The 12,330-nt window shown below is 36.3% G+C and overlaps 1 long non-coding RNA gene across 1 annotated transcript; it reads left to right on the forward strand.

Moving 5' to 3' along the window:
- The first annotated feature begins 7,121 nt into the window (after positions 1 to 7,121).
- LOC112747037 (uncharacterized) lies at positions 7,122 to 12,008 on the forward strand. The gene is made up of 5 exons (XR_011872995.1): positions 7,122 to 7,601; positions 7,933 to 8,035; positions 8,435 to 8,521; positions 9,735 to 9,847; positions 11,761 to 12,008. It is a non-coding gene; the product is annotated as an uncharacterized lncRNA (long non-coding RNA).
- Positions 12,009 to 12,330: the final 322 nt, after the last annotated feature.

The raw sequence follows: 12,330 nt of genomic DNA on the forward strand, positions 1-12,330 counted from the left end.
TGGTGATGTTCATTTGGCTAAAAAAGTAATCGTAAGCATAAAAGAAGGGACGTTTCCCCTGAGTCAGAGAAGGAAAACAAACCCTCTCATCAGGGTCAGACGCTACCAACTCGTAGTTTTTCTCCTGATCTCTACTACTACAAACCCTGTGATGTCTCCTAAGCTACACGCAATAATCGGAATTAACCACAGAAATGCACATCAAGACGAGGGAGTCCAGCCAGTCAGACATGCCCTCGGGGACTTTGGAAGATGTCTCGACAATATTTTTACGAGAAGACATGGGTCAACTAGTCCTACAGTAAGAAAAAGGAAAATGGGTTACTAATCAACAGCTCGGACAAATCAAGAGAATAGCTCGGATAAATATGGATATAACTCAAAATAAAGCATACAAATGTTAGAAGGCAGGAACAGCAACAAAAGGAAACCTCAGGACTCACACCAAGGTCCAGCTGTATGACCCAGGCTGGTTAAAGACAAGTCGACCGACCTCTTCGGATCAGGATTACCCGACCTCTTCATAAAAGAGTTTGGCCAAAATGCTACAGAGGCCCAAGTAGGCCCAAACAGAGGGACACGACCCAAATCTAGAGGAAGCCCAAACCTAGAAAGATGAGGGCAGTTCCCTTAAAGATAAAGATGACTTCACTCAAAGATAAGATAAGATAACTACCTTATCTCAAGAGAAGATCACTCCACACCATTATAAATACACTGGAGCACCCAGGTATAACTCATACTCTGATTCTATTAAAAACCTGCTTAAAATCCATGCTAACTTAGGCATCGGAGTCTCTTGCAGGTATCACCACCCTCCGGTGACAGAGGATTAGTTACATCAGCACCATCACCGCCTCCAACAAGTCGGACGTATCAGCTCTGACCGCCACAACAAATCTCATCCGAGATCGACCTAACAGTTTCAGGTAACCCTCGGAACAACCATCATCCCTATTTCATATGGGTTCTTGCGAGTCCTTGATGGGATAGTACTGAATCACAAGCTTGATTATACATCTCTTAAACGGCTAAACCACGACTATGTTGGGTACTTGGAGACATCAGTGTAGTTGAGGTACGGGGCGATTAGGCCTTTGTGGTATAGGCTAGAACCTAGATGCAGAATTTTCTGATTAAGAAGATCCAACCTTGTCTGTTTTGCTTTGAGTAGGATCACCAAGGGAATGGACTGCAGGAGCTTCACCCACGTTCAGATTGGATGACCGTTGACCTGGCGTTTGACTTGAAGCAGAGGAGACTAATGACCACTGACCTGGCGTTAGTCATTTACAGCCTGCTGATAAACCACTATTTTATGGTTTATCTTATGCTCAATTGAGTGGTTTATATCAATTTTTTACTCACTTATTCATATAAATTGCATGGTTTTATATTTTCCTTCCGGATTTTGTGCTATGATTGGAAACATGTTTCTTTGGTCTTAAATTTGCTATGTTTAATCCTCTCTTATTACCATTCGATGCCATGATATGTGTGTTAAGTGTTTTCAGGGTTTATAGGGCAGAAATGGCTTGGAGGATGGAAAGGAAGCATGCAAAACTGGAAGGAATACAAGAAGCTAAAGGAACTGCTAAAGCTATCCAACCTGACCTCTTCGCACTAAAACGGTCATAACTTGAGCAACAGAGGTCCAAATGATGCGGTTTCAATTGTGTTCGAAAGCTAACATCTGGGGCTTCACAACGATATATAATTTTCCATAGCTACCCCGAAGCCAGGCGACACGCATGCGTGGATCATGCGGACGCGTGACCTGGCAAAAATCCAATACGCGCGAACGCGTGGACGACGCTAACGCGTGACTTTGCAGTGACCTGTACGTACCAGAAATTGATGGGGGCGATTTTTGGGCTGTTTTTGACCCAGTTTTCGGTCCAGAAAACACATATTAGAGGCTATAAAGTGGGAGAATCGATCCATTCATAAGAAAACAACATAACACAATATTCATAATTCACAATTTTAGGTTTTAGATGTAGTTTTAGAGAGAGATAGAGAGGCTCTCTCCTCTCTCTTAGGATTTAGGATTAGGATTTCTCTTAATTTTAGGATTGCTTCATTCCAGGTTCAAGGTTCTTTTAATTTAGTTTCTCTTATCTACTTTTATTCATTCTATTACTTTAGTTTGTTTATTTTCCCAAATTGGTTTATGGATTCCTATGTTTAATTTGATTTTCTATTTAATATAATTTGAGGTATTTCAGAATTATGATTGCTTTCTTTTTATGATATAAATAATTTGGATTTTTTTTTTTTGGCTTTGGTTGAGTAATTGGTGACACTTGAGTTGCCAAACTCAGCTGTTGATTAATATTTGAAGCTTGCTGATTGATTTGGACCCCTCTAAAGCTAGTCTTTCCTTAGGAGTTGACTAGGACTTGAGGAATCAAATTGATTAGTCCACTTGACTTTCCTTTATTTAGTAAGAGTTAAATAAGTGGGAGCAACGGACAATTCTCATCACACCTGATAAGGATAACTGGGATGGAATTTCCAATTCTCATACCTTGCCAAGAGATTTTTTAATTATTAATTTATTTTTCTTACCATTTAAATTACTTGTTCCCTATTTCAAAAATTCAAAAATATATCTTTTTCCATAACCAATAACAAACACACCTCCCTGCAATTCCTTGAGAAGACGACCCGAGGTTTAAATACTTCGGTTATAAATTTTATTGGGTTTTGTTACTTGTGACAACCAAAGTTTTTGTACGAAAGGATTCATTGTTGGTTTAGAAACTATACTTACAACGCGATTATTCTTATAAAATTCTTTACTAGCAAGAGAATCTAATTCGTCAAAATGGCGCCGTTACCGGGGAATTGCAAACGTGTGCCTTATTATTGGTTACTGTAAATATTTGCTTTTTCATTTCTTTATTAGTGTTTCTAGTTTTAGGAGTTTATTTTCATTAATTTTTATTAATTTTTATTTTCTTTAGCTACTATGAATTCTCACCCCTCTGGCTTTAAGTTTGGTTCCAATGTTGTTGTAAGGAATGAAAGTTATAACAGGAATATGCATCAAGGTCAAAACAATCATAGATGGAAGGAGCCACGAGGATGTGATCAACCCTTTCGGCAACAACACCTTCCAAGGTACCATGGACAACGACCATCCTACAATGCATGCCAAGACAATAGCCATGGTGGACCCCTTCGTGACAAACCACCTCCACCAAATTGCTATGGTCAAGAACCATTCCGAGGTGCATACCAAGATGACAGATATGGTGGATCCCCTTGTAGTTACCATCAAGCCCCATCATATGCCTATGAACCACCTCCTCAACATAGCTTTGGACCACCATACTCACAAGCTACCTACCACCATTCACCTCCATATGACCCTAATCCTTATCCATCCCAATTCTAATCCAATTACTCCCAAAAACCACCACTTCCATATGCACAATGTACATACCCATCAACCTAAGAATCATAGGCTCACCTCAAGGAAATAGTAGATCAATTTCATGCAACCCTTCATCAACTGGAACAAGCGATAAATCAATTACCTTCCAGACGTTCGGACACTCAAGGAACCCCCATGGCTTTATGTGGAGAATCTAATGAAGAACGTAGCATGAAGGAGAAACTAGAAACTCCGGTGGACAGTAAGGAGCATGACTTTGTTCTGGAACAAGTGGAGAAAGCCGGAATTATCAAAGAAGAAGAAGTGGTCGAAGACTTAGGAGATGCAGAACGTCCATAGGAAAGCCCAGTCATAGAACCCCCTTCTAAGGAGTTTGAATTTGATGTTAAGGAGGGTGTACAACCTCCAAGGCATATCATGGTTGAAGACTTTGAAGGGGATGATCAAGAGATGAATTCAATTATTGATGAATTCTTATCTACATTTGAATCCTCTCCCATTGGACTTGACATGGAGATTAAAGAAGAAGAAGCACAACCTCCCATGCCCTTGGTGAACAATGAAGAAGAGATCGAATTGGAAGAAAGCTACCAAGAGGAAGAGGTTGAAATTGAAGAAGATTGCAAGGAGGTGGAAGTTATCAAAGAGGAGCCCAAGGGAATGGAGCTGGAGATCACCTTGCCAAGGTTGTTGGACACCTCTCCCCAAAGCCATCACCATCCATCCCTTAATTCAAGTGGGTAAATCTCTCATCTCTAAGATTAATTAGCTCACTTGAATATGCTTTGCTTGAGACGGATGGGCAACTTAGAGCTCTTTGTGGCTATAAGAGTAAGAGGGAGATGGTTAGTGGTTGGAAATACAATCCTAGGTTCATTATGGTAGGAGGCTCACGGCTGAATTATCATGGTTGGAAGAATACTAAATTGTATGGGTCTAGGAAGCTGTTTGGATGCCCCAGTGAGAATTCGGATTGCTTATCACCTGGTTCGAACAAAGATGGTCAACAAGAAAACGGGTGCAAAAGCAAGGTTTGGGACCCCGAAATTCATTCTGGCAATCAACACTCTTGGGGCCTTGTCACTTGCTTTAACTTGCTTGAAGGCTTTATGCAACTAGTATGAGATCCCGGAGGCTATTGGAATTACAAACACTGGTGGGGATTCCTGGATGAGTTCAAGCACAAGCCACCATAACAGGGAGCTCATCAAACGTCCAACTTAAGGACTTAAACCAAAAGTGCTAGGTGGGAGACAACCCACGATGGTATATTTTTCCTTTTTGTTCCTAGTTTTATTTTATTTTATTTTCATTCATGTTCATTCATAATTTCTGCATAGTCATCTGCATTCTGCATTTTGCATTCTGTATACTGCATAAAAAAAAGAAAAAAAATGAACGCGACGCGCAAGCGTCGCTGATGCGTCCGCGTCATAGGTGCATTCAGAAGAAAAGAGAATTGAACAGAAAGTCATGCGGGAGCGTGGCTGGAGGCTTGCCTTAGGCACAAACACGACCACACGAACCCATCGCTGACGCGTCCGCGTCGTTTGCGAAACCAGCCTTCCATCCGTGCACGTCACCCATGCGCACGCGTGACCCTGCAAAATCGACGTAAAGAGGTATATGGCAGCAAGTTGTGATGGAGTGGGCCTGGACTCGTGCTAGAAACACAAGCCCTACCACGCGAACGCGTGCCCCACGCGTCTGTGTCATTTTCAAAATATGGCCATTCACGCGTGCGCGTAACCCACGCGCATGCGTCACCTCAAATTTTGGCTATATGCAAACAAAACAGAGAGTTGTGCATACGCGAGGCTGCACTCGCGCCAATAGCACAAATCAGGTCACGCGATCGCGTGACCCCCGCGTCCGCGTCACCTGAACTTATCACATACCACGCGATCGCGTGCTCCACGCGTCCGCGTCGCATGCAACGCACAGTTTATCCATGTCAGCACCAGAATTCCTATCTTTTCTTCTCCAATCCTACTTATCTTTCTATTATCATTCTTTCTTCTTTCTTCTATCTTTTCTTATTCTTTCTTCCTCCTTTCTTACTTTCTTTTTCTTCATCTCTTTAACCTCTCATCCCTCTTCACTTTCATTCTATTTTACTTAATTTATTTGCATACTTTCATTCATTACATTTTAATTTTGTGCATATTTTTATTTTCTTTTCTAAATTTATTATTTTTCCATTAGTTTTAAATTTTCTTATTCAATTGTGCATCTTGAATTATTTTGGTGCTTCGTGACTTGTTTTAAACTGTTGGGTGTTATTAATCATAAGTCAATGCTAATTTTTATAATACCGGTATTCCTTTTGCATTGACATGAATTTATATTTTCTTACATTACCCACACTCTCTTCCCCATTGTTGCAAATTTTTGTACTCTTGATTTGTCATGTGCTTCTACTGTTTTCTCACTTACATGTTGTAGCTACCATGTAATTGAGACCCTTATTATTTGGCATTAACCCAACCATATTTTAAATTGTTTCCTATCTTTGTTTTTTGGGTTACTTTTCTTTTTTTCCTCTTCTTTCAGGATGGCCACCGAGGAAGGGAAACAGCAAACGTCTATATGGGGAAACAGACAAGTCCATCTGCACAATCTCTAGAGAAAAGCATCAGTTGTAGCAGCCCGTCCACTTGTACATCTTAGCAAGCACCGAGGACGGTGCAATCTTTAAGTATGGAGAGGTTGATACCAATCTCCATGGGTTAGTTACCTTCTTCTCAACACCAATGTTTTATTTTCTTTGTTTGTTCATTGTTGCATTTGCATGTTTGATTGCATATTTGTTTGATTTTTGTGCATATTTTACCATCACTTGGTTAAAGTAATAAATTTCTTTTCAAGACTCTATTTTATAATATTTCACTAATTTAAATTGAAAAAAAATTGTGTTAAAACTTGTTTGAAGATTATAAATTGGAACATGAATTATAGCTAAAGAACACACAACCTGTGAGATTTGAGCTTAATTACATGGTTACACTATTTAACCATAATATTTTATTCTTGTGTGTTTACTTCTCTATAATTGTGATTTTTATTTTGTTCCATTCTATATGTCCACTATTTAGTGTATTTATATGCTTGCATATGATTGAGGCCATTACTTGTTTTTACTCACTTATCCCAAATAGCCTACCCTTTTATGTTACCTTTGTTAACCACTTTGAGCCTTTTTTATCCCCCTTATTCTATATTTTACCACATCACTAGCCTTAAGCAGAAAAATAAATTAAATACCCCAATTGAATCTTTGGTTAGCTTAAAATAGTGTGTTAACTAAGTGTGGGAAAACTGTGGGTACTTGGGTTAATGAAAGTGTACAGTGTTTACATGATAAAATATTGAGAATTCACTACAAGAAAAATACCCATTCAGCCACACTTTTTTTAGGCTACATTTAAAAAGCGTAGCCTATTCATAGAATAGGCTACGCTTTTCTCTGTGTTGCCTTTTTATAAGAGAAAATGATACACAAATGCAGCATCATTTAAAAAGCGTAGCCTTAGGTATTAAAGATATCACTTAAAAAGCGTAGCCGTAGGTTGATATCTATAGGTTCACTTTTCTACTCAAAAGAGACGCTTTTAAAAGATAGCCTATTTGTTAAGTTTTGGGTGCGTTTTAAAAGTGATGCCTAATGTCTCTAGAGTCAAAAACTTATAACACTTAGTAATTTTTTTCCTTGTTTTTCCTGAAAGCAAACTGATGATGAGTGATGACCTTAACACTTAGTAAAACTTAGCAAATTAAACTTCTTGAGTCTCAGTCACCTTCGAAGGCTCAGCCACCTTCATCCTCGTGCGTAAACCCTCGATAGCTCAGTCACCCTCGATAGCTCACCATCGTCGCCCCCCCACTCACGCTCGCCATTGACCTCTCACTCTCGGTCTCGCCATTCACCCTCTCACTCTTGCCATTGACCGCCTCACTACAAGCGGAAACCCTCTCACTCTCGCCATTGAGAGTCATCGCCTCCCACTCACGACTCACCTGCACTACTCTCCACATTGACCGTCGTCATCTCCTCTTCGCCATCGCTTGCACTGATCGTCGCTGTGCGGCCCTCACCATCGTCGCTGTGCGCCCCTCACCATCGTCGCTGCACCGCTCTCACCATCATCATCTCCGTGCTTCTCATCATCGTCTTCGCTGTGCTCACATCATTGAATAGGTATGTATTGATTTCTATTTTCTTCTGAAATTGATCAGTGGCTTAGGGTTCCTATTTTAGGGGTTTTAATTTGGGGCTTTTAATCTCTGAAATATGGGTCTGTGAACTGTAATTTGATAACATGCATGCTGTTATTGATGAAGATGTGTGGTATTTTAGGGTTTGTGAACTCTGATTTAATATACAGCTTGCCTATTTTCTCTGTATTTTTGTTTCTGAGACTGAATCCAAATGCAGCGTTAATAAGCTTTTGTTTCTGTGATTTCTCAATGAATAAGTTGGCTTTCGTTTCTCTGTTTTCAGCTTCCTGTTTCTAACAGAGTTCTTGCAGTTTGAATTGTTTCTTGGTTAGCCAGAAACAGAAATGGTGTGAAGAATGTAAAGAATGAAAAGAAGACAAGGAGTAGAGAAGAAGTAGAAGAGGAAGAAGAAAGGTGAGCTGAATTGTAAATTGAATTGAAAGAAAGAAATCTGATTAACATGAAAACCAATCATATACAATCCTGTTTATGTAGCCATATCAGGTGAGCCTTCAACAAAGGCAATAACCTTGTAAATACCAATAAATATAAAAAGAGTATGTTATTTAAGCTATAATATATATAATTAAAATTAATAATTAAAATTTATTAAAATATTGATATACTGATATATTTAAAAGCTTTTTTAAATTAATAATTAATACAGAACATAGTATAAGAAATTAATAATATTAATAATAACAATTCCTGTTTTGTACAGAAGTGATACAAAGAGTTTGTGGACTTTGTTAAGGAAATTTCTGATTCCTTGCTAGTTTTATGGTGTCCTCATCAGAATAAATATTATCTCAGGTGCTTGTCAGCAATAAACCCAAAGAGAGTTTAATTTGTCTTCTGCAACTTCTTCATCTTTTTGAAGCACAAGATCTTCTACTTCAGGTATGAATTGGGTTTAGGATGCCTCAGTTGTAGAAATCTGATTGTTTGACATCTCCATTGTAGAAATCTAGGTATTCATCTATAAAAATGGGGACATTATAGTTACTTATACCCCTTTTGACTAAAACTACAATTTTTTCCTTAGTTGCTGATTCTTGTAGTAATTCTTTTCTGAGACTGAAGTTGATTTCTTGAATAGGTGAATGATTTAATGTGTTATGTGTGTAATATTGAAACACTTTTTGTTTTGAAAGTTTTTGTACTTGATTAAATGTTTCTCTTTGATCCTTTTTTTTTTCTTTTAAACTGTTAGTGCAGTAATTGGCTTTCTGAGCATTACATAGTTGGGATAAACCATAGGGTATAAGAAACAAGAGTGGCAGCAAGATTAGTAGATGACCAAAAGCACAAGCATAAATCTGTAATACTAATATTGAAGGGTAAAGGCACTTCCAAACCATCTACCCAAACATATTTATACGATGGAGAATTTTTAATAGTTGGAGGTGTAACTTTACAAATTTGTGGTATATAAGTTACATATTTTTGTTTGCTCTAAATAGGTATAATCAATTTTTATTATGTCTTTAGGATAAATTGTCCTACTTATAGTGCTATTAGTGTTGTGTTTGTTCAATGACATATGTATGATATGGCAGATGGTTACATTATTGGAGGTAACAAGAGAGCAAAGTATATGGTTCTACTTGTATATGCATAGAGAAAAAGAAGGAAGCTATATATACCCTTAATTATTACATGTTTGGCAAATGACATAGTATAGCAAATTAATTAACTTTAATTTGGATTTTTTATATATGGAGGGACTAGATTAATTAACTATTCTTATCTTTATGTGTTTCTCTTTGATCGGGTTAGATCCTCAATTCTACTCAGAAAATGAAAAAGGGATTAATTGTGAGTAATAATACCTCTTTGTCTGCTTAATGGTGTATCACTTCAGTAGAGACTATGAATTTATGTTTTCTTTATGCTCCTCAGCTTATTTCAAATACATTCGAGTGCCATTTGGTCCGAGTTTATCACTATTGAGCATTTTATTTTTATTTTTAACAAAGAAAAGGATGATGGGGATTTGCTTTGGTTTTGAGACTTCTTTTTTTTTATTTATTTATATTAATTGTTAATGAGTTTAACTTAACTAATTATTTTAGGCTGATAATTGAAATGATCTTTTCTGATTCAAATGCAGTTACCATCCAATTCCCATTGTGTTTTCTCAAGCAAAGGGAGTTGCTGTGTGCGTGGGATCCAGAGAGAAACAAATATCTTGATTTCTTAATTGCTTATTCTGCTGTTAATCAGGTAACATGCTTGTAGATCTCAAATTTTGATTCGGAAATGGTGCCCAAATGAGTTATAGAAGTTAATTTCTAATTATTGAAGTGCATGTCTTTTCCTTGATGACATTGCTATCCTAAAATTCTGAAAGCCTTAACAGTAGTCATATCTTAATGTTCTATATTTTCCAAGGTTATGGGGTTGAAGTAAATGTTTGCTTAGTGTGGGACTATGGCCTAGTACACAAGGAATATCTCATGACATGCTAAGCTGAAATCCACAATACTTTATGACTTTATTTTTCCTCCCCCAACCCCTTTTCTCTGTGGATATTAATAGTATTTGCAAAACTAAAGGGAGAAACGCTTTAGCTATGGCCTGAAGAATCTGTTTTGACATATATTCATATATATATACAAGTTTAAAGGTTTCTATAAGGTATAAAGTTACAGATTTTACCATACAAGAGAAACGCTTTAGCTATGGCCTGAAGAATCTGTTTTGACATATATTCATATATATATACAAGTTTAAATGTGCACACTGTTTCTTATGAATCTATTGAAACAAGCATTTTGGTAGATCCTTGTCAACACTTGAGCCTTGCTCATGAGAGTGGAAAGAGGATATTACCCTTAGGCAGTTACACATTCAGTGTAGGGGATACACACCATACACTTTCACTTCAAATTTATTGATTGCATATTTTTCTGTTTCTTTTCAAGGCAAATTCCATGTCTCGCACTTCTCATATTCTAATACCCTTATTAGACAACATGCATGCATCTACTTGTTACACTATGAATTAATAAATGCCATGAAAAATTTCTATTCCAAATTTTCTGTTGACATGACCAAAAAGTTCGAGTACACAAATTCAACTAGGCTATATTTGATTGACTTTTTAATTAATCAAATTTTAATTACATGCTTGCTTACTCTCTGGATAATTCCTTGAGAAAAACTAAAAAGTCTTCTGCTATAGATTTATGCCAATTGCCCCTCTCATGATTATTTGTTTATCAAGATAATGGAGGTCAAGTTTTCCCTCAAACTTTTTCTTTTTCTATTTTTTCTTTTGCCTTACATGTAGTATCATTTGACATAGATCTAAAAGGGAATATTCCAATAAATTAAATATAAACGAGGCATCAAATTCACTTTGTCGCGTACAGGCAGACCAACTTTATTAGCCTCAGTTTATCATCATAAACTAATGATTAATTAGTAGCGAAAGCAGTAAGCAACGTCTTTAGAGATAGTAGTTATAAGTTATAACAATATATTATACAGGCTAGTAACAACTCTTAGTTATACCAAAGAGCCTTATTTATCAAGATTAATTTTATTATTGTTTCCACTTTTTCTCTTTCATGCATGCTTGATTAGTGTAGGCGAGGCATGATCGGTGATCCTAATTAAACTACTAAGTCATGTCTCTCTTTAATTAATGATTTGAAACGTTTTGGCTTTGAAAATACCGACAGTATTATGCAACTTCTTATCAGATTTTTTTTTTTGGAAGTTAGAAATGAGACTCGAACTCAAGACTTTTAGACGGGGATAGAGAAATTATATTTGTTGACAACTTCTTATCAAACTTACTAAATCTAATTAAAATAATTTTATTCGTTTAATAATTCAAATGCGTTGTATACTGTGAATTGAAAATGGACCAAGTAAAAAGTTGTGTGCCACAGCCCACAGTGCCAGAAATATCAAAATTCCAAAATAGATTGAAGAGAGATGGCATTTATTTCTTTGGTCTCTTTAATTATAGTAATAAAAAAAAGTCAAAACCCAATGAAATTGAAAATGAATTGAATCTGAATTATTTGACTGAAAAAAGGAAACATTAAAACTCTCTCCGCTTAAAATTTCTTGAAGTTGTATAGCCATGTTATTTTTTTTAACTACTTTTCTATATAATTATGCAGGGTAACAATGAAGATTAAGCAATGAAGATTAAGCTGACTATTATTGTGGTTTATTGGCTAAGATAGAATGCTACTTAGAATCTTTACATGTATGGTTGACTAATGATTTTTATTAGAAGATACTTTTATTGGCTAAGTGATATTATGGTTTTGATATGGCTATGCTTATTTTAGTTTGAGTTGTATGAATTTTTATAGTTAACTTCATTCTAGTACTTTTGGATCAATGTTATAAATATATTTTGGTTAGAGACAATTTTTATTATATAAAATAATTATTTAGTATAATTATGTCTTTATTTTTATTTTGTAATATTTAATTACTTTATACATGTAATCATATTAACTATTATGTTGTATTAATAATTATTAGATAATTATATATATATATATATATATATATATATATATATACAGAAAAAAAAAAGAGGACCTAAGGCTACGCTTATATACAGTAGCTATAGTATACGAAAAAAAAAAGAGGGACCTAAGGCTACGCTTATAAAAAGTAGCTATAGTATACACTGTGGCTACGCTTTACAAGTGATGCGGTAGCGTTAAAAAGCGTAG

This window comes from Arachis hypogaea, chromosome 15 (assembly GCF_003086295.3).
Source record: "Arachis hypogaea cultivar Tifrunner chromosome 15, arahy.Tifrunner.gnm2.J5K5, whole genome shotgun sequence".
Lineage (NCBI taxonomy): Eukaryota > Viridiplantae > Streptophyta > Magnoliopsida > Fabales > Fabaceae > Arachis > Arachis hypogaea.